The sequence below is a fragment of the Macaca mulatta genome, chromosome 1, assembly GCF_049350105.2.
Source record: "Macaca mulatta isolate MMU2019108-1 chromosome 1, T2T-MMU8v2.0, whole genome shotgun sequence".
NCBI lineage: Eukaryota > Metazoa > Chordata > Mammalia > Primates > Cercopithecidae > Macaca > Macaca mulatta.
This window is the reverse complement of record NC_133406.1, coordinates 150805220-150828271: the sequence shown is the minus strand read 5'-3', so window position 1 is coordinate 150828271 and position 23052 is coordinate 150805220. Positions and strand designations below refer to the sequence as shown.

The 23052-nt window shown below is 42.5% G+C and overlaps 1 protein-coding gene across 12 annotated transcripts in view; it reads left to right on the top strand.

The window, feature by feature from the left end:
• The first annotated feature begins 2468 nt into the window (after positions 1-2468).
• LRRC8D (leucine rich repeat containing 8 VRAC subunit D) overlaps positions 2469-23052 on the top strand; it is a 118814-nt gene continuing 98230 nt past the window's right edge. For 3 of the 12 annotated variants that reach the window (XM_077951980.1, XM_015143550.3, XM_077950937.1), the window contains exon 1: positions 2469-2722. The gene's annotated coding sequence lies outside the window, so the exon portion shown is untranslated. Of the gene's footprint in view, positions 3160-3251; positions 3618-7167; positions 7226-23052 lie in introns of those variants that run through there. The other 9 variants (XM_077953548.1, XM_077947890.1, XM_015143557.3 and 6 more) reach the window with 6 other exon arrangements.

Genomic DNA, 23052 nt, shown 5'->3' with positions numbered 1-23052 from the left:
GCTTCCAGATTTCTTCTGAAGCATACATTTAATAACATGTATATCTTAATGCAAAAAAATACAAAAAATGGAATCATACTATTCATATTGTTCTGCAGCCTTTTTTTTTTTTTTTTTTTCGCTTACAGATTTTGGACATTCTTCCATGTAGGTACAAATAGATCTAGCTTATTTTTGTTCATGGCTGCTTATGGTTTCCTTTTACAGATCTAGCAAAAATTGCTTAAACAGTTTCCTACTGGGACTTTATTATTTGATTTTTACACCATTACATGTTTCCACTATTACAAACAATGCTGCAATAAGACACGTATATACATATTTTTGTACATGTGTAAATATTTCTGATATAACTTTTGCACATATATGCTTAAAGTACAAACCCTCACACATGCAATTACCTGTTCAAAGGGAACACACCTATTTATCAAAAATTTCCAAATGTCCTCCAAAGGGATTGTCCAATTTCCTCTTACTTTTACAAGTGTGTGAGAATGTCTATTTCTCCACATTTGACTGTTTTCTGAATATCACTTTTTTCTTTTCTCAATTTATACCAATCTTGAAATCATGTTTTTCAAATCTAGAATCACAATTTAAAACCCAGGGAAGATCAAAAGAACAAAGTACAGAAGACTGGGGTTTTTTTTGTTTGTTTGTTTGTTTTTTTTGAGACGGAGTCTCACTCTGTTGCCCAGACTGGAGTGCAGTGGCACCATGTCAGCTCACTGCAACCTCCACCTCCCGGGTTCAATCAATTCTCCTGCCTCAGCCTCCTGAGTAGCTGGGATCACAGGCGCGTGCCACCACGCCCAGCTAATTTTTGTATTTTTAGTAGACACGGGTTTTCACCATGTTGGTCAGGCTGGTCTCGAACTCCTGACCTCGTGATCCTCCCGCCTCAGCCTCCCAAAGTACCGGGATTACAGGTGTGAACCACCGCGCCGGGCCTACAATTTTTTTATTTTTATTTTTATTTTTTACAAACAGCAACACATTCCAAATTCATTATAATAGTGGGCTGTTTTCAATCAAAATATCACACCACTAGTTGTTAAGTTTTAAAAGACCTCTCATCTCTTAGATCAGCAAACCTGACACTGATTAGATCACTTACACACACTCCCTGCCCACACACCTCCTTCTTGGCAGTGTGTGGAACAGGAGTGGCTGCTGGCAAGGAGGGATGGGGAAGGAAAGTGAGAGCAAAAGGGCCGAGGGCTCAGAATCCGGTGTCATCTTGTAACGAGTCTCGGACGGTCCCTTGAGTGTATTCTGGACCTCTCTGTTCATGTTCCTGTTTGGGCTGCTCTTCATGTCCAATGCCTGATGGCCAAGTGCTCACCATCCAAGGGTCAGTTCTATCATCTCTCTGAATCCTTTTCTGAAACCCTAGACAATCATTCTCTTTAATGTCTCACTATCTCTGAACCGACACCTTCCTGAGTACCTGTAACATTTGTGCAGCATGCTTATTAAGAATATTTAGATGCTGGGTAAACGTTGATTGAACATTTGCTGACATGGAGAGACACTGGTAGAAGACAGATTAGACTTCCCATGGTTTACAGAAACACATGGATTCAGATAAAAGAAGGTACTAAAGCACCGGGTTGAACCACATATTTTGTTACAACCAAATAATTCCAAATATCTCGCCTTAATTTATTTCTTGGCCCCTGCCTCCGCTCACCCACAAAAAAGACTGCAAATGAACCTTGATCCTACAACAACAACAACAACAAAAAAGGGTGACACTATCGGGCTGCAAAACTCTCTTAGCATAGAACAATCTTTCATCTGCCTTTTTCAGATGTAAGATATTTTTGACGAAAAGAATAGGATGAAAGGGGCGGACTCAGATAAAAACGAGAGCCGACTTTCCAATACAGCTTCAATAGCAGACGGAACACATGAAGCTGAGAAACTATCCATGCCAAGTAGTTGTGTGTGCCCCAAAGCTCAGAAAAATACTTTCTCCTTAGAGTTGGAAGGCACTTAAGTGACTTTGTAGTGTAATTCAATCCCCCCAACCCCAGCGCCAAGTCTTAATAGCAGAGTTTTAGTCGACGGGACCGACTCCTTCGCCCAGGACGGGTGAAGGTTCCTGAGCTTGCCTCGCAGCTGATTGGCAGCGGCGCCTGCCCGGCACCGAACCCTGCCCAGGTGGGCGCTTGACAAAGCATTACGGCCATGGTGATGTAGGCTGCCGTTCTTCCCCTCCCAACCACCTGCTCAGCATCTAGCAGTCGCTCGCCGCCAGTCTCCAACCCCGGGCCACCTCCCTCGCCACACAGACCCGGTCCGGTCAGGCGCTGCAGGGCGACCGGAGAAAGTGCTCGCAATCACATGGAGGCCCGGGCCCGCCCCATTGGCTGCGGCCGGGCCAGTCGCGGCGCTCGCCGGCTGCGGTTGGTCCCAGAGCTGCAGCGCCTGCACTGGCCCGGAGTCCATGTTACGCTTTGTCTAATTCCCCTCGTTACAGAGTCATGTGCTGCTGCTCCCGTCGCCGCTGCTGCCGCTGCCGCCGCCCGTGGTGCCCCGGCTCCTCCGCCGCGCTTCGAGGTGGCAACCGCGGGCGGGGTCGCGGGAGCAGGGTACAGGGCGCAGCGCGCCTTCGCCGCCCCGGCGCGTCCCGGTGCAGCCGCCGCCCGCCGCGGGTGATGCCGCCACCTCCGGCCTCAGCATAAGCCGTGGCTCGGCGGCCGAGCTGCCCCCCAAGGTTGGTGCGCACCTCTCCCGGGAGGGGCCGGGGGCTGCGAGGGAAGGCGACGCGCAGGTGGAGCCGCGCCGAGCCGAAGCGCGCAACCCTGGCGCAGGCGCCGCGGCCCGAGCTGAGGTTGCGGCCGGGAACTCATTCGGGGACGTCCGGGGGTCGCGAGGAGGTGGTGGCGAGCGGAGTGGGCTCCCGTTTGCTGCCCCTGGGGCCTGGGAGATTGTTCCGCTTTCTGCAGTCTGAGCGTCGGCCGCTTCGGCCCCGGGCTGCTAGCCCTGCGGGAGGGGAGTGCGGTTGCCTGGCTCCTGGACCCCTCGCGCGCGCTCCCTTCTCTTGCCTCCCTCCGCCCAGTCCGAAAGGCGGGGAGAGGTGGTTTCGGCTCCGCTGGTTCCTCCCGGAGGTGGGTGTTTGGTGTCTGGCCTTGTTGCCCCGGTGTCCGTAAGGTGAGCCCTTTAACTTCTCCAGAATCGCCTCTCCTTCGCTTCCTTCCTGTGCCGGGTGGGCTGCGCTGGGAGCCCAGCGGGCGGGGACAGGGAGGTGAAGGCCGGCGCCCCGCCCCCGGCGCCTGTGGGAGGGAGCTGGGGGCCCGCAGGTGCACCCAGCCGGCCGCGGGCCATCTCCGGGTTGGGTACCGGTATAATCCGCTTCTAGCTTGTTTGGAGGCGTGGGCTCTTGGGAGCGGGACTTCTGCTCAAATCCTGTTCAGGAGCTTGGAAAGGAGGAGAATTGGGGGTGGTTGCCAGGAAGACCAGCACCTCCGGTTACTAGAGGGTTTATAGGGGCCTTCTCCTTTCCGTCCCCCTTTACTAGGGAGTATCCCTTGCAGATAAATGAGATTTTTTGATTTCTTAAAAAGCCAGCTGCAGTGAAGAAGAACTGCTGCAGGTCGAGGGGAAGAGAGGTAGGTCCTTGCTGGAGAGGGAGACGTGGGCTCTGAGGTCCCAGGAGCACGCGGTTGGGGTGAGTGTGGCCGAAAGTGTAGAGGTAGGGTTGTGGGAAAGAAACAGCCGAGGTGAGAGGGAGGGCGCACTCAGGATGTAGTCGGAGAGATGGGGAATAGGTACGGGGGAGTCCTAGCGGAATGTGGGGCCCAGCTGGAGCCGCTTGGGCTTATATTTGGCTCCTCGTTGCCTCGCAGATTTCTTGCTCTTGGATCTTGAAAAATATTTTTTGTTGGACAAAGAAAACTTTGAGGACATATTTTGGAAGGGAGATAGGACTAAAGAGCTGACTTCTGGAAACTTTCCTTGGCAGCTTTGGTAGTAAAACTCCGTTCAGGCAGCGTTTATTGAGCACCTATTACGTGGTTTGTACTGGACTTTGGAAGAGTCTGGACAGGCAGGGAATTCCCGTTTGCAGTAATGGTGAGGGCTGTCTACCTTATAAACAACCAAGGGGCCCCTCCCAGTGCCAAGAGTGAGAGTGATTCACACCTTCCTCGCCAAAGCATCTGGGACCTCTGCTTCTTACCTGTCGGAAGAACCCTGCACCATATTCCATAAATGGGGTGTGCAGGCAGCATTTATTTTTACAGTCCAAAAATAGTGACCAAACTCCTACTGTCAGCTAGGTCAGAGTTGGGGTTCTTGCTTCACCTGTCTTGACACCAACTAACTAAATCCCTGTTGAGATCCAAGTGCAAGATGGGGAAGAATCTGAGATGAAAATTAGGTGGTTAAAACAGGAGTCACGAAAGTTAATTTGGTGTGTTTGATCTCTGTAGGTTACTTATGGAGCCCCCCATAAAATGATTGGGTAATCTATGGAACCAGGGAAAAATTCCAAAATCTTGAATTGGCACAGTTTATTTACATATTTGAACACTTTGTATTAGATTTGTCTCGTCTTTATTTAGGGTGTATGTGTGCGTGTTGATTAAAACCTAACAGATTAGAAGGTTGGAGAGGAAACTGTCCTTAGATGACCCAGCCTTCCATTACCATGTGGAGTAGCATATGATGCAACAGTTAAAGTATTGAGCCATATTCATATCGTTTTCTCCCTGCTGTGTTTTCCAGCATTTAAAAAACGTGATAAAAACTTAGCCCCTTTTTTCCTCAAAATCGCTAAAGTTTAATGGAAAAAAAAAAAAGAAAAAAACTAGGCCCCCTTTTCCCTTAATTTTTATATTATGCAGAGTTTTTAAAAAATAATTTTAGAAAATTCTGATGTGTTTGTCATGTCCAAATAGTTAAATTGTTTTGGTAGCTATAGTTTGGAAATTAGACTTGATTCCTGTCTCAGTACTGCTGACAAAATAGCTATTAAAGTCAAAAGTTTGTCCCAACTTTGTAATCATGATTATTATGTTGTTGAAGTGGTAGCTTGTAAGGGATTTCAGTTATTTTTAATTGGAGCTGGTGTTTGACATTCTAAGAAACACCAGTTAATATTTGTTGAGTGCCAGCAGGAAGCAGAGAACTGGAGTGGGTGCTGTGGGATCTTAACAAGGCAGGAGAGGATTCTCGTAGTAATCACAGAGAGCAGATAAGACAGGCACACATGAGGATGCCAGCAGAAGCAGATAGTTATAGTTGTCTAAGAATCCAGGGTGTGTGGAACCAGATGAAAGTGTATGAAGTATGTTGAGGGAGGAGTGGAAATCTGAATTGACTTTTGACAGTGGTCAGGGAGGGGGAACAGAATATATGACTAATAAAGGAGGGTAGAGGGAACCTAGTTAGTGAAAAACTTAACCACAAGTCAGTGGTGTTAATCATTTGCTTCAAGACCAGTGGCTCTCAGAAGTAGGCAGTTTTGCTTCTCAGCAGACCTTGAGGAATGTTGGAGACATTTATGGTTATCATAGCTAGGTGGCAGGTGCTGCTGTTATCTAGTGGCTAGAGGACAGGGATGCTACATAAGCATCCTACTGTGCACAGGACATCAACCCCCTTCCTCCTAAACAAAGAATGATCCTGTCCAAAATGGCGATAGTGCCTGCCCTTAGACCTCAGAATAGGTCTTAAAGGGAGGTGGTTCTTGACATGGGAGGAATAATAATATTGAGCTTAGGAAGCTGATGTGGGAGACTTCTGTGATCAGGTCTGATGTGATTAGGGTCTGGGCAAATCATTATTGAAAGAAAGGGGCAGTTTGGAGGGAGATCATAGCAGATGAACACAGTATGATAGTGGAGTAAGTTGGGAATCATAGAATCAGAATTGGCATTTTAGAGGGGCCCTATCCAATTTATTGATTTTAATAAATTCTTACCCTTTCTAGGTAACCTTTGTTTAAATAACCCCAGAAACTGTGAACTTCTCCTGAATACAGGTTATTACACCTTTGGACTGTTTGTTGTATTATTACTTGAGCTGAAGGCTGTCTCCTTGAATTTTTTTTTTCCAATGATTTTATTCTTTTCGAGCTGCCTACTGTCTTTGAATGCACCAAGAGAATATGATGTCCCCTTACCCCCAGTTGATTTTCCTAATGCAAACTAGTCCCAATTCTTTTCACAGTCTTTTATTGGGATGTGGTTTCTCGATGTCTTCTCAGTTTATCAGCATCTCACATGGAGAATCTGGAATTGAATATGTAATTGAGATGTGATCTGGCCAACAGAGAGTACAGTAAGATGGCTGTCTGCTGAGACCTAGACATAAATGTCTACTTACTGCACCTTAAGCTTACAACTGCCTTTGGTTTTCTTAGGCAGTGCTGAGCACCAACTTCTTTATTAGATAATCATGTTTTGGATAGTCAAAACCCCCAGATATTTGCTCTGTGAGCTGTTGCATCCTGTATTTCTTCGGCAGAATTTTTTTGGAGAAGTTTTTGTTGTTGTTCCTTCTCAATGTTATCCTATTTATTTTGATCCAATCTTCTAGCCTTTGACATTTTTGAATTTATGTCTTCTAATTATATGAGAGAGGAATGGAGGATGACTTTGTTGAAAATGGTAGTCAGTCAGTACTATGTAAAACTCAGTAGTTTGGGGGCACTGTTGGTCCTGTGTGAGAGCTGGGATCACTGAGTGATGGAGGTGAGTTCTAGGGCTAATTAGCCCTTATTTTGGGGGGCTTTTGAGAAATCTAAATGCCAGGCCACATGGCATTCAGCTCTTGAAATGTTTGCACCTGTGGTACCATTTTGAAATTGTTCGAGTCTGTTGCAAGCTTCTGAAATCTGAATTCCTTCCTCTGGGTCTTTGTAGTTCTGTTTATGTATCTGAAAGAGAGTTTCTAACGTTTTGTGCAAATCTGAAGCTTGCGGGGTTCGAGTTGCTTTTGAAAATTGTGAGAAGGTAGGATAGCTGGCAAAAATCAACTATGGACTTGGTTCCCACTCAGGCTAAGCTTTGTTTTCTTTTTTGCTAATATGCCTCAAATATTTAGTGACAGACTTATATTTAGGGAAGGAGAGAGGATTGAGGTTTAGAAACAAACCTTTTTCTCAGAGCTTGGCTTTAACTTGTCATTGATGTAAGTTCATACTTGATTTTACAGTCTTCACTGCAAAGACGTTAGGAAATTACCATTCCCAGATGTCTTCTGAAGCTGGCAGGTAAGAAATCCCAGGTAACTTAGTGCCAAGTTCTCCAAATACTCTGGCTCTATCCAATGAACTAGATTTAATAAATTACTTGATTTGGGTGGTAGCTATCTCACAGTGTTGAAGGAGAGCTAGAGGAAGATTTCAAATCTCATGGCCAATGTGTGTGACCTCTTTGTGATGAACGTCCATTGTGCCCCAATCCTCTGTTAGTGTGTTGGCTGTCCAGATGGTGCAGTCTACTTGGTTTCCCTTCTCTACCAGTCCATATGGGAAACCTCTTTATCTCCTCTGGAGATGAAGGATAATCCAATGAAAAGAAGGGATGCCTTCTGAATATTTGAGGTTTTTTGAGGGGAAAAGTATTGCTGTCCTTTTATATTTTCGAAGGCTGTGTCGAAGTTGAAGTCTTAGAATTAAGGACGCAGTTGTGTCATTTTGAATAGAAAGACTTTTCAGCTGGAAGGGATTAACCCTTAAATTTTATAGTTGAGCATATCCAGGCACAGGGAGGTGATGTGATTAGCTTAAGTTTACACATGTAGTGACAGAGTAGGCATTAGAATCTATCTGCCTTAAAGACCAACAATAAAGGCTAAGGATCAGGATTTCTTCTCTGCTTAGAGGTGTGTAAACAGTGGGGTCCCTTGGGTCTTATTTATATAATTGATCTAAAAGAAGGAGCACACAGTGGAATTTCTAAGTTTGCAGATGACAGCTTTTCTGGATTATGAAATGTCTAACCACTGGGGATTTGCTCCAGGGAAACCACACTAGGATGTATTAGTCATCAGAAGATTTGCAGGTGAGTTTCTTGTTGGCTAATAGGTGGTTGGGTATTAAGGGGAAATTATAGAATTTTCATAGGATGGTGTTTTGTTGGATAAACTCAGGGAAGGGCTTTGAAAATACCTTCATGTTGTTGTCCTGACTTGCTGTTGCAGAAAAACAAAAACCATGAAATACTAGGCTTCGTCAAAAAGATTTTGGGGCTGGGCATGGTGGCTCACTCCTGTAATCCCAGCAGTTTGGGAGGCTGAGGTGGGCAGATCACCTAAGGTCAGGAATTTGTGACCAGCCTGGCCAACGTGGTGAAACTCTGTCTCTACTAAAAATTAAAAAATTAACCGGATGTGGTGGTGGTGCCTGTAATCCCAGCTACTCTGGAGATTGAGGCAGGAGAATCACTTGAACTTGGTCGGCGGAGTTTTCAGTGAGCTGAGATCGTGCCATTGCACTCCAGCCTGGGCGACAGAGTGAGACTCTGTCTCAAAAAATAAAAAAAAAGATTTTGGAAAAAAAAAAAACAAAATGGAAAATACAGTCTTAATTGAGTTTTCACAGTGTATTTTTTCCCCCAAAGACATGGGCACCTAACCTTCAGAAAGACACTCGAGCTGGAATGACCATTGTAATGATACCTGGAATATTTGGACATTGCTGCTAGAATGTAAGCTTCATGAGGACAGGGTCCTTGCTCATCTGTTTCTCTGATAGAAATATCAGGATTTCTAGCACCTGGAAAGAGTCATCTGAGAGGAGATGGCATGGAGGTCTGTGAAGCCACAAGGATAGGGCCATAGGCAGCCTTGGTAGTTCACTTTATTCTAATAAGTCCGAGTGTGCTATTTTAGTTGCCTCCTTGTCTTCATGCTCCAACACTCTGTCAGTGTGGTGAGGGTAGGGATGTATCTCTCTTGTTTTCTACTGATTTTCTAGTGCCTTGCACATGGCAGACCCTCTATTAGTATTTGTCACCCAGAGGAATGAATGAAGAGTTATACCTTAAAGCTTTACAAGATATAAATTCAGGATGAATACCAAGAAATATGGTTTTTCTTAACCCTGGCTGGCATCAGAATCAGTCTGGGGAATATTTTTAAAATACGTATATTCAGACCCTTCCCCATGCCTATTGAATCAGAATCTGTGGATATGGAGTTTAGTTTTGAAAAGAGCCCACCCTGCCTCCAAGTAATTCTCACGTGCAGCTCGGCTCAGAACCACTGTCTTAGTAGTTGTGCACGAAGGCTGGATGCTGACTGAACACACCTTCAAATGGGTTTGAAACATTTGTGGCCAGCGAGCCCATCATTGGTTATTAAGACAAAAGAGAAGCTTTAAGAATATGTCAGTCTTCTTGGAAGGTGTAGTGACCCAAACAGCACATAGTCCACCATGGCCCTTGGTTCCTCTATGAGATAGTGCAGCCCGGGCTGGATGGGCGATGGGACCAACTCCCAGTTCATCCTTGAGCAGTTGTTTCCAGAGTGGGTCCTTGATGACAGTTTCACCAGCCCATGAAAAAGTGAGAAGAGTAAAGACAATGCAACAAGCTTTTCTGTTTCAACTTTAGTGCTAAGTTTATTCAATTACAAGAGTCTGTTTTTTTGTTTTGTTTTGCTTTTGTTTTGTTTAATCTTGGGTTGTCCTTCCTACTGGAGGGTTGGCTTGTTTTTTCATGTTATGAAAGGCTGGTGATGGTTTTTTGGTGTCATTTCTAAGTCCAGTTTTAAGCTGGCAATTTTATGATAGTCTTTCTTTTGACATTTTACTGGCCCGTGAAATCAAAAGTCTGGGAACTACTACTCCTCTGAGGTTTTCAAGAGGTCTGTATCTACCCCTTGACACCTGCTATTGGGGAACGCTCATAAATATGGTGTTAGGTTCCATTACAAGCATTTTTTTTTAAACATTTTTTTCTTTCCTGTTATGCTTGCTGGTAATAGTTAGGAATAGTGCCAGAGAAAGCTTCACTTCCCTAGCAACGCATAAATCCCATTGCTACATATTAGCATCAACAGATAGCCAGCACTGCAACGAGTTCTACAGAACAAGGAGAAGAAAGGATGTACAAGAGGACACCTTTTTCTCTGATGGTCATTGGCCGCCAGAAAGGTGTGTCTCAAAATCTCTCGCGCTATAGAGACGGGACAGAACTCTTCAGACCGGGTATAAAATGCCATCAGTCAAAATTCTCTTCACTGATTGCTTACAACCGAATTTTAAGAAATATTAGAAAATTAAAATTCTTGGAAAAATGGTCCCCCTGATGCTTGCAGTGGCACTCTGCTGAACAGGCTTTTAAAATCAGTGTATTCTCAGATATGGCTACTTTTTTGTTTTTGTATTTAACTTATCTGGTTAAGAAGTACTTGGACAATGTATAGAACACCTAAAGTTATTAATAATAACAGCTATTTATTAGGCACTTACTGGTTGTCCAAACCTATGCCCTGGAATTTACATGTATTCTCATATATCCTCAAAACAATTCTGAGTGAAAGGTAGACTTATTCCTACTGTACAAATGAGGTCATAAGGCTGGAGACGTTATGTAATTTACAACAATGTCACACAGAAGTGGCGGAGGTGGAATTTGAAACCAGACTCATTTTATACCAGACTTTTATATTTTAAACCAGACCTCTAAATATTTTGTAATATATACCTATTCTCTCTTTTTTTTTTTTTTTGAGATGGAGTCTCACTCTGTTGCCAGGCTGGAGTGCAGTGGCACGATCTCAGCTCACTGCAAGCTCCGCCTGACGGGTTCACGCCATTCTCCTGCCTCAACCTCCCAAGTAACTGGGACTACAGGCGCCTGCCACCACACCCAGCTAATTGGTTTTTTTTTTTTGTATTTTTGGTAGAGACGGGGTTTCACCGTTAGGCAGGCTGGTCTCGATCTCCTGACCTCATGATCCGTCCATCTCGGCCTTCCAAAGTGCTGGGATTACAGGCGTGAGCCACTGTGCCCGGCCTCAATATATACCTATTCTCTTATCTACTGTTCCCTTTCTCATTTCTGCACATTTCTTTGTATTTATTTTATAACACCTATGATACCTAGTAATATTTCTGTTACAAGAAAAAGAGAATCAGGTTTTGAGGTGTAAAGGTACCAGATAATCCTCTGGTTCGTGCTGCATGTTTGAAGAGTAGAGCTGTAGTGGCATCCCAGCATTTAGGCTTCCAGGCCAATGCTCTTGTCATCCCAAGTTGGTCTTAGAAGTATCAGCCTATTGATAAAACTACTTGAATGAAATTTTATCCCGGAATTGAGAGGGTAACTTTAAATCACTTAATTGTTCTGGTGTTTTCTCTAGCCCTGTTCTCTTTTGTCACCCATATTGATGATAGAATGCCACTTGTAAAGTACATCTTAAGCACCCTCTTCCTAGTTAAATCTCACCCACAATAACTACTGTGCATAAACATATCATGTAAAGATATACCTAATATTTGCTAAGGTGTTATGTCTTAGCTGAAAAAACTGCTATAACAAATGTTTGCTGAATAAATGCCATAAATATATTCAATAAAACTATTTTTTTTCATTTACATTACCTCAAAGTAGATGAATGAATAAATAAATATCCATATATCTACATCATATTCATAGGCTGTTCCATTCGTACCTTTATTTTTTAAATACAATAAAATTATGCTTCATTATACTCAAGTATAATCTCTTTACTGGAGTGAATTTATTCTGTTCAAGTTTTACTTTAACAATTGTATTATTTATCTTAATATTTAGCCAGTAATAAAGTACAAAGTGGGAAGTGGGCTGCGGTTTTATACATCTTGCACAAACACACACTCAGAGAGAGAGAGGAGAGATGCACTTGTTCTTCAACTTAGCTCTCAAGGTATTTTTCTATTCCAAAATAGTTTATCTTTCACCTGTTCTAAATTATTTTCCTTATAACTTATTTATACCTGCTAAGTTCTGTACCAAGCAGAAGTTAGATCTGTAATTTCTGTGCTAATCAGAGTTGGATACTAGCAGTAGCCTAGGGGTCTTGAGCAAATAGTATGCCTCAGAGATGATTTGTGGCAGCAGGCACTCGCCCTCCAGGTGGGGTCATCAGGAGTGGGAGGCCCATCAGAAGTGCATGGTTGCCGCATGGGAATGTGGGCTGGTGTTGCCAGATTTTCTGATTTTTCACTGTAAGCCAGAAATCTGGATTATTGTGTGAAATCTGATTTTAAAGGTTGGCTAATTCAACATTTTAGAACTTCCTGTAAACCAAACAAAATAGCTTTGTGAGCTGGAAACAGCCTCTTTAGGCCCTTAGAGATAGCCCTTTCGTGGCCATATAAATGGAAGCATAGGGTTTGAATAAAAAGCACAATACAGGTTTTTTGTTTTGTTTTGTTTTGTTTTGTTTTGTTTTGAGATGGAGTCTCACTCTGTAGCCCAGGCTGGAATGCAGTGCTGTGGTCTTGGCTCACTACAACCTCTGCCTCCTGGGTTCAAGTGATTCTCCTACCTCAGCCTCCTGAGTAGCTGGGATTACAGGTGTGCACCACCACACCCAGCTAATTTTTGTATTTTTAGGAGAGAGGGGGTTTCGCCGTTTTGGCCAGGCTGGTCTTGAACTCCTGACCTCGTGTGATCTGCCTGCCTCAGCCTCCCAAAGTGCTGGGATTACAGGCATGAGTCACCACACCTGGCCCACAATACACAGTGGACATGAAGCGAAACTTGATTTCATCCTTTTCTCCCCCAACCCCAAACACAAAGCAGAGCAAAGCAAACCCCAAGCCCCATACTTTTAATAAAAATTTCTGGCCTTTAAATGTGGCGTATTACATCTGGAGTGGTTGCATTTGAACAGTTTGTCTGGCCTGAGTAGGAATAGGTTTAGGGAGAAATAGGTAGATTATGCATATAAAGGGGGAGAGGATAGGTGGGACACACACAGAGAGAGAAGGGAGGGTAAGAGCCACTTGGAGTTGAGTAAAGAGATCATCTACCCCAGGAGATACGGGAAGATTTGCTCATATCTTAAAATTGATTTGGGGTAAATGGGGAAGAAAGAGAAAGAAAAAAGGTCAATATTTAGAAATAGTGCAGAATCTATGTTGGCAAGGTGCAAAGAGTGCTATTATTTTGCAATTCCTAGTGTATCATGTTAATGTATACTGTGGCTTCTCCAAAAGGGGAATTGGAATGAAAAGGAAGGGAAAGAGTTTGTGTCAGAAAGAAGACTAGGGAGTGAGATAAAGAAGAGAGGTCCAGAGAACAGCTGATAGCAAAAAGTAAACCAAGAAAGCTGGAAAATGTTTGCATCGTGGAAAGATGGCTATGTTAGAGTACAAAGCATCACTTTTTCCCCCCACCCCAACTACGACGTCGAGGGGTATGCACAGCAGTCCCTAGGAAAAAGATGGTTTGGAACACCAGCTTGTTTTGTTTTTGAAGGGCCAGCCTCCAGGGTCCCTTTGTGTGAAGCGGTGTCAGCGGGGCTGCGTCTGCCCTGTCAGGGCACACTGCTGGGAGGACATTGTCCACTGGGTTTTAGCCCCTCTCTACCATCTGGGTATCCTGGTGCAGGACAGGACCTCAGACCTTTACTGTGACCCCAATAGTGCTCCTGTCTTTAGTTTTATTTGCTTTTCTGGGGAAAATCCAACATCGTTTGTGTAATTTGTTGTACATACAGCCTCTTTGAAAGAGAAGAGAGTAATATTTGAATAGATTTCTGCTACTAGCAGAATCCTAGTCTGAGAGGATTTTTAAAAGCATTTTGCTCTTAATCATCCCAAGTATATAGTACTTTGTTCCTGGAATTTCAGCATTTTCTAGTGGTTGGCAGTAGGGGGACATCTTTTGATCCATCTGCAGGTTTTATTCCAGTCCTAGGACTCTCATCCCTGTATGATCTGAGCTATGTCTTTCGAGACTGGTATAACTTTAAATTTCTGATAGTTTGGTTGCTTTTTAGAATAAATGCATTTTAAAATGTCCCCTTCTATTTGTTACTTTAATGCAGTAAGGATCTTTATGGATTTTTTCCCCCTTATGGAAACCATTTGTAATATTGAGAGAATGGGTTTAGGTTCTCTTGCAGTGTTGTTGGGAAAAAGAAAAATTCTTCAAATTCCACTGCTCGGCCTTCTAGGGACTCGACTCTACAGATGGAAATCCTGGAAGATCCTATCAGGAAGTGAAACTTGTAAATAATCTTTGTGCTCGTTTGGGGCATTATGCATTAACAAGTTGTACAAGAAGTCTTCTTTAACCTCCTTATAAAATACACTTAAAAAAGAATCCAGTCCTAGTGACTAATCTGGAAATAAGACTAGGAAACACTTCACCATGTGCCAGGCACTGTTTGCAGCACTTTACATATATTAGCTCATTTGTTTCTGACAACAGCCCCGTTTTGTAGCAGAGGAAACCAAGGCTGGGTTCTCTAGTCTGGCTACTACTCCCAATCACCATGAGCAGCCAGGGTCATTACAGGAAGTGGCAGAACTGTAATGTGAACCCAAGCTGCCATGGCTTCAGGATCTGTGCTTTTTAGGACTGCTTCGTTGCCCCTTGAACTCCCTCACAACAATGACGAACACAAATTTGCTTTAGAAACTTCTTTTGCCTTTCACATTACCTCAGTCTTAAAGTCAGCATCAGAGTTTGGTTGAAAAAAGAAAGAAAAATATATTCCTTCCCTGATCCCGCCTCCCCAAACCAAATGAACAAATGAAATCATGGAGACAGTTTCCATCTAGGAACAGAAACCTGACTAAAGGATCTTCCTGGAACACCATACTAAAATGCTGGACTGATCATTACAAAGGCTGTAGTTGGAGCCTTGTTGCTGTGACAACCCGCATCCTTGGCACCAGAATTGTTTTTAACAGCACAAAACCCATCTTGTTTTACCTTTACCTTTACAACTGAGGATTTGGTGAGCTTCTGAGAGCACTTTTTAAATTGCTTTTTCCAACCTATATAGAGGCAGTGGGAAGGACCTAGGATTTGGAGCATAAAAGACTTGAGTTCTAGTCCCAGCACTCTCTTCTGTGGACTTGTGTGACCTTGGGTTTCATCTCCTGTAAATGGGGGAGGGGACAATCCAATAGGATTGGTGAGGATAAGAAGCTATTATATATGACAGTATTTTATTCACAACAATAGCCATGTGTGTCTTGCAGTGAGCTGACCAGCAAGTCCTTTGTGAGTCTTGGAATGCATTTTCCATGGGTGGGTGGTGAGGTAGGTGGTTGGGGAAGGTTTGTGTTGTTGATCTGAACCCCTTTTCTTTCCTGTTCTCTCCTTACCTGTATTCTAGTGTGAATGATAGTGTGGGTGTCAACTCAGTTTTTGGCCCAAATTCCTTTTCCTTGGTTTTCCCCCCTCCTACTTTGGGCTCTCTTCCAGTTTGCCTACAAAGTGCTATTTGTTGTAAGGGTGAAATAGGCAATTCTCTGGGCAGCGACACTGTGGCTGCAGGCAGTTACTGTAGTTCAAAGCAAACAGCCAAGCTAGAGTAGGAGGGACACTGACAGGGCTTGTTCATTAGAATTTTGAACATTAATTTTTGAAGGAAAGAAAAGAGAGTACAAATAGAATAGGAATAGAAATATTATGAAATTTTCTTTATAACAGAACAAAATTGGGTCAGGAGAAAGGACTAAGAAATCACTTAACATTTATCATTACTTTGAAAGCAAATGCTTTTACTGAGTAAAAGCAAATGCTTTTTGAGCATTTACGTTGTCTGCAATGCACTCTAGTGGGATGGGAAACAAAAGTTAACACTAAATATTAACAACAGCTATCATGTTAGTGCATTTCAGGTGGTCCACAGTGTGCCACTTTTCATGTTTTATGTCAGCCATGAAGGTTGGTGTCATTGGTGTTCCATTTCAAAGATTACAAAACTGAGGCTCAGTGTGTTTAAATAACCCACTCAAGATTACAGTGCTAGTAACTAGCAGGGAGAGCTAAACTTTGACCTAGGTCTCTTTCTCATCCACAGTATGAAAGATGAGTAGGATATGCCCCTGCTTTGAAGAGAAGACCTGCATGTAAACAGTTTAGTATAATTCAGCACAGTTTACAGTATATGTTGTAATTCTTGTGAGAGCTAAATTTTTTGGACATTTGCTCAGGAGAGACTGAAAGATCAGGGTGGTCTCACAAGTAGGGTCTTGAAGGATGACAAAGATGGTGACAGGTAGAGAATTGATGGGAGAACTGAGGGAACATTGGAGCAGCAAAGCATGGAGATGTAGAAGTACAGAATATGTTTGGGGAATGCTGCTGGGATGGACTGAGGGATGGAGGAGGAAAGCAGCTGGATACGAAGTTTGGGACAGATTACAGAGGGGCCTAGAGTGTCCTGCTGAGGAATTTAGACTTCACTTGGTTGCTTTTGAATAAAGGTTATTCCATTGAAGGTTCTTGAGAAGGGAAATAATTTTGCCTTGATCTCTGCCTTCAGCAATTCTGATGGTAGCATGGAGGAAGAAGTAGAGTGTCTGCAGCGGGCTTTCGCCAACTAGGCTGCATCTAAGGATCACTTGGGAGTTTCCTAAATGTGCAGATTCCAGGAGCACCCCTCCACCTCTGTGATTTCAATGGTTCACATCTGGGGAGGGGCCTGGGAAAGTGTGTTTTGAAGGCCCTGCAGGTGGTTCTGAGGGCAGCCTGGTGAGGGAAGGGTTCTAGAGGGCATTGGGGCATTCTAGAGAAAAGTCTGAGCTGAAGCGAATTTTGAGTTTGTCATTGTATGGATGATTTTTTAAACCATGGGAGGGGGCCAGTCATCAAACTTTGTGGAAGATCTGTCTGTGTAGGTTCTATGGTTTGATTTTTGTCCTGTGTAAGTATTAATCAGTAATCTCTCAGAGCATTGTCATTTGACTGAAGTTTTTCACATATATTTCCTATTCAAATCTACAATGTGGGATGGCTCTAATCCTTATGCCTCTGTGCTAGATTTCTCTGTTTTTGTTGCTGTTTCTTTTAGAAGGCAGAGGAATATATGGGACTTTATTGTGGGCTTTACCTGTCTTCAATGACAATTTCTTGAAGAGCATGAGCTCTGGAGTCCACTGCCTAGGTTTTTACTCTGCCTTTCCAGCCATGGGAACATGGGAAAGTTATTTAACTTTCTATAAAATGATGATATAACAATATTTTCCTCCTAGGGTTAGTTGTAAGGATAGTTTATATAAAATGCTTAGAACAGTTCCTGGCACATAGTAAACACTCAGGTGTTAGCTGCCGTTGCTGTTACTATTGTCATTAATTCTGCAGATACCCAAAGGTATTCCTTGCCTGCATTGCTCACATATTGAGGGCTTCACCTTAAAAAATAACTGTACAAATTATGATTGAGAGTAGTAAGGGTGACATATTAGAAAGTTTTAATTATTCAGTGACCCTCTTTCCTTTCAGAGCCTTTTATTTTCTAGAAACATATGCTTTCCTCCCATAAACAAGCCTGCTAGGATATACTTAGAACCCATATCTGGGCAAGAACTTCTTCCTGCACGTTGGCTACAGAGCTAATAGTGCTCAGTTCTTCAGTCTCAGGAGCTGCATGCAATGATGTTCACTTTTACATTTCCTAGGGCCCAGCCTGAATATAGGTCATTTTGTTTTTTTCAAATGTTTCAGATCTCTCTTACTCTCATTGTTAGTTCTAAATCAACTGCTAACATTTAAAATACAGTTTTGCTGGGAGGACAGATAGTTCCACCAAGGGATAAGCTATTTCTCAACATTAAAGAAATTAGAAATTATAATTTATGCTTAAAAAAATAATGTTAGTTCAAGTTTTAGCTTGCTTCTCTCTCCCTTCTGTGCTGTTCTTTGTCCTGCCATGTGTTTGCAAACCATTCTCATGACCTTCTGCCTGTGCGGCATATTTGTAGTGGGGCCAGATTATACATACGCCACTGACTTTTTCATCTGACCTCCTAAACTCAGCCTTTGAGCCCCTGCTTTTCTTTGGGTTTTCCTAGCGAAGTCTTGTTGAAAGGAATATTATTTCCCATGGAACTTTACTGATAGTGTATGGAATAATAGGACCATGCTCTGTGACGTTCAGACCCGAAGTCTTAACATTTTAAACATGTATCTATTTGCTATTGCTTACTTAGTTCAGTCTTGGCATTTTAGGTCTAGAGGTGGTTACTACCCATTGGACATCCATAGCCACTCCCTGCAAATTAAAGGGGACACAAAAATGAAACTGAACTTACGTTTTTCTTTACCTCTCTGCTAATTTAACTAAGTCAATTGGCTCGCCCTCATTTGCCCTCTTCACACCTCCCAAATTAATGTTATGGGCAAATTTGATTAAAACAGCGTGAGTAATTTCTAAGTTACTTTTGAATACGGATTGAATTCCACTCCTTGTGGCTTTTTTCTTCATCATACTGGTAGATGTAGACAGTGTTTTTCTTTCTAGCCTGCTTAACTTGTGTGGTTCTTGGAACAACATAAGTTTTAGTTGATTTAGGATCCTGATTTCACAGGACACTGTATCAACTGCTTTACCAAGATCAAAGTACATGGGTTCACTGCATTCCTTTCAGTTGCCAGTTCAGTTGTGCTGTAGCCAGGCAATCCTGGAGCCTTGAAATCCAGGATTCTGGTCAAGGTGAGGAAGCAGCCCTTCCTCTTGGCTTTTTCATTCTGCAAATATCTTTCCTTTCTTCTTAATATTTATTTATTCAGCAATGTGGCCCAGGCTCTGCATCCCTGACTTCCTAAAGCTTTCAGCCTAGTGCCCCTATGACCAGTGGTTACATTCTTGCTACAAACTGGAAAGTCTCTGAGCCCCTCACCCCACTCCTCCCCACTTCTTTTCTTCTGCTGTATTTATGGCACTGTACCTCATGAACTTTCACACTAGGGAAAGCAAACTCAATCCAATTGGGTCTTATGGGTAAGGAAATGTGTTGGTTAAAAGTAGACTCTGGTCAGCCAGGCTACTGAAGGTTTAGTATTTACTAGCAGTGTGACTTTGGGCAAATTACTTAACATCTCCATGTCTGTTTTCTCATCTGTAATATGGAGGTAATCATAACTCCTACCTCACAGAGTTGTTGTCAGGAATAATTGAGTTAATACATGTAAAGTGCTTGGCATTTATTAAACTAGGGTTAGTTAAAAAATTGATGAACAAGCTATTAAAAGTTTATAATAAAGTTTCTGGAGTTTTCAGGTACTCCGTTTCTCTTTCATGCTATTTGCCTTGGCTATTCCATTACAGGCAAAGGGAAGGAGATGAAATTTAAAGTATCTAATTTTGTAACCTTAAATTATTCAGGAATTGTTTTTCTTCGTGTAGACTCCACTATAATGTATAATGGAGAACTGTATTCAAGATATGATGTCTGTGACTTACTCCTTATGAACTCTGAAAGTCATTTTTAAGAGCACTTCTTAATAATGAACATTATATTTATTTGACTTTCTAGGATCCAACCCTTTTACATTGTTGGGCTTTTTAATGTTATTTAAAAAACAAGATTGCCCAGACCAGGCATGGTGGCTCACACCTGTAATCCTGGCACTTTGGGAGACCGAGGGGGGTGGATCGTTTGAGTCCAGGAGTTTGACACCAGCCTGGGCAACATGGTGAAACCCTGTCCCTTAAAAAAAAAAAAAAGAAAAAGAGAGAGAGAAAGAAAGGAAAAAAGAAAAATTAGCTGGATATGGCGAGCGCCTGTAGTCCCAGCTGCTGGGGAGGCTAAGGTGGGAGGATTGGTTGAGCCCTGGAGAACAAGGCTGCAGTGAGCTGAGACTGTGCCACTGCACTCCAGCCCGGGCAACAGAGTGAGACTCTGTCTCAAAAATGAAAATAAGATAAATAACATTGCCCAAAGAGAATTAAAACAATGTTTCAAATAAGGAAACAGATACTACTACCACAGAAGATTAACAGACAAAACATGCTTTCCAAAGAAGAATGAATTATAGGACAGTATTTCGTCTACATAATACACATCAAAATCAACAGTCATTAAATAACCCAAGGCCATTCATTCCTGGCAGTCTGTGCTGGGAACATTTTGAACAGTCTTTTATACAGGTATTTGCATTTAGTCAGAATTTTGGGGTATCTTACACTTCTTTCACAGTATTATGCTTAGTAAATCCTAGTACATCAACCAACATGTCCTACTTTACATGCATTTTTTGCTTACTAATTGAAGAATGAGAGAGGAAGCTTGGAAAAATGTATTAAGATTTTGTTTATCACAGTTTGATCAGTGGATCTGTCTTACTATTTTATAGAATAATATTCAGCTGCAGCTCAAGTGCATATTTTACTTAATTTATATCTACTTATATTCCTATGGCTTAATGTCAGTTGGCCTATTGCAGAATACATGTTTATCCTTTACACTGTACCAAAATCTGGCGAGGTGATGACGGTGTATGATGCACTTGAGAGAGAACATTACAAGTTATGTTTTTAAGGTGGGATTTTTTTCTGAGCAAAAGATATGTAGTGCAGAATAATATATCCACAGCCAAAATGCGCCCACTCATTTCTATTCAATTAAAAGAAGGAAGAACAGACCCAGGTGAATTTTTGCTCCATTACTTAAGGCTTTGAGAATATCGCTTAGCATCTGTGAGCCCCGCTGCTGCTTCTGTAAAACATTAATGATAACACCTCCCCGCGAAGGCAGTTCTGAGAATTCATTGAGGCAGGGCCTGTGAGGGTTTGTCCTATGTAATGTTAGTAATTTTGTGCAAGGTGTGTGGGTTCATTGCGTGTGTTTGGAAGCTGAGGAAATTGAAGCACTGAGCTTAGAGAGATACCAGCTCAGACCTGTAGCCACCCTGGCCCTATGTTTCTGCCTTGTGACTGGATCTTCTAAGTCATGCTGTGGGGTGCTTTAAGTAGTGCTTTTCTTATTGCTGGCTCAAAGCCAGGAAACTATCTTACAGGCATATTTTTTTTTAAAGATGATTTGCAACCCCTTGCTGCATTTTGTCATGTGAAATGATACTTACTCTGGTTTCTTAAAGATGGCTAATAATCCTCTATGGGTAAATGCCAATCAGGCCAGCCAGTTGGCTCTGAGAAAGGCTTCCTTGAAAGCCACAGTTCAGGTTTTGCAGAGGCCAGGAGGTGAATGTGAGTGCCAGAGACCTCCTTCCCAGAAAATCCTGTTGCATGTGCTACCCAGGAGGTGAAGACAAGGTAGGGACACTGCTGTGAAGACTGACAGTGCAAACAGGTCATCTCTTCAGTCACCAGACAGCTTGTCATTTTTTTATGTTCTTGTTTGCAAAATCCATGTGTAACAATCACCAAGAATCCTGATATTCACACAGAGAACTGCTTGTGGCAAACATTTTTAACCACCAAACTAAGATCTTTCTTTTTAAAGATGAAGAAAGATAAGCAGCATTGTTTTTTAGAGATGAGTTTATCATCTCCTCCTCTACACCCATTAGTCCTCAGAAAAGCTATTTCTTGAAACTGAATTTGGAGCTTCTAAAATGGCTTTCACAGTGTTGCTCTCTTCATCTGGGGATTATGGTACTTAGGGAGTGGAGATTTTCAAAGTGAACCTTCCACATTTTTCCAAAATCTTTTGTGGCATCATTTGTGCCTACCTGAGAGTGCAGTTTTTCTTTTTATGAGGTTGTGATTTTAATTTATATATACACACGTGCACATACACACAAAAGCATAACAGTGGCTATGAGAAAGAAACGCTTCTCCATGAAACACAGAAGGAACGGGCGAATAGCTGACCCAGGGAAAGTACGAGGTGGTGTTCAGGCCTTATGGTAGTTAGGATTAGGAAATGTCAGGGGCTGTGGTGTATTCTCCAAACTGTAAACTTTGGGAGTCCTACAGAGTGAATGTTAATAAATATTTTTGATAAGGAGAAGGGTTTGGGTTTATAGGGAGCCTAAGAAAGAGAAATATGGCTGCCCTTCCCCCACAGCTGGCCACTGCTCTGGAGGGGAGAGTATTACACATTTGAGCGTGGACATAGCAACATAGGTGAATACCATTGTTAGTCTCCCACCAAATGCTCTTCTGCATTTTGTTACCTATTAAACCATACAAACTTTCCTATATATCATTAAATTATCACTCAGTACAGTACTTGGACAAAATAGGAATAGTCTACTGTTGACTGTTTTTAGATTAATGACTTTGAATTTTTCCTAACTAAGAGAGATTTTAAGAAGTTAGATAGTCTAATCTCATGAGTCCCAAATATAAAAAACAAAGGCTCTGCAGGTTTAAGTTTTCCTTTGCCTTTTCTTAAGAATTTAAATATTTTTCTTCAGAGGTTTTCCTTTGGGCTCTTAGATAATGAGTAACAGAAATAAAGGAGGGATACCCAAAGTTATTTCAAAACATAATTGTGTCCTTAAAAACATGGTAATAATTGACAGGGTTTTTTAAATGAGAGAAGTTTCTAGCTAAATGTCCTGCTTCACCCCGCCCCCAATCACCACACTGAGTTCTTTGTGGGAAATATGTGGTAGCTCTTTGGGAAGAAGTGTTAAGTTTGTGAAAAGAGATGAAGAGTTGCCAGGACCACGGTAAGCAAAGGACTGAGAGAAGGAAAAAGGTGGACAGAGCTAGACCCTAAAAGGATGCTAAGATCCCTCGAGAAGTCTTTTAGTAAGAAGCCCTCATTAGACTGTGAGTGCCTAATGGACAGGAATGCATCTCACTGGTCCTTGCAGTCTTCTTCCCAGCCCATGCCTTTGTACTTGAAGGCCATGGTCATCTGAGTGCACTACAATTCAAGCCTGTGAGGTGGAGAGAAAAGGGTGGGCGAGGTATAGTTCATCGTCTTAGAGGCCTCAGTATTGTCAAGACCCCCCCCCCTTTTTTTTTGAGCGCACAAGACTCTTAATCACCTTTTCATTTGTGTTCTGTTTCTTGGCCTGCATCGGGAGCTCATAGCAGCATGCTACTGACAGGTGATTGTGAACTAAGTGTTAAAGCAGAAGGCAACAGAAAATGAGGGAATGTCAACTTGAAGCCGTGTGTGTTTTTGTGAACAGCATTTACCACTTTCTTAAAGAGTCTCAG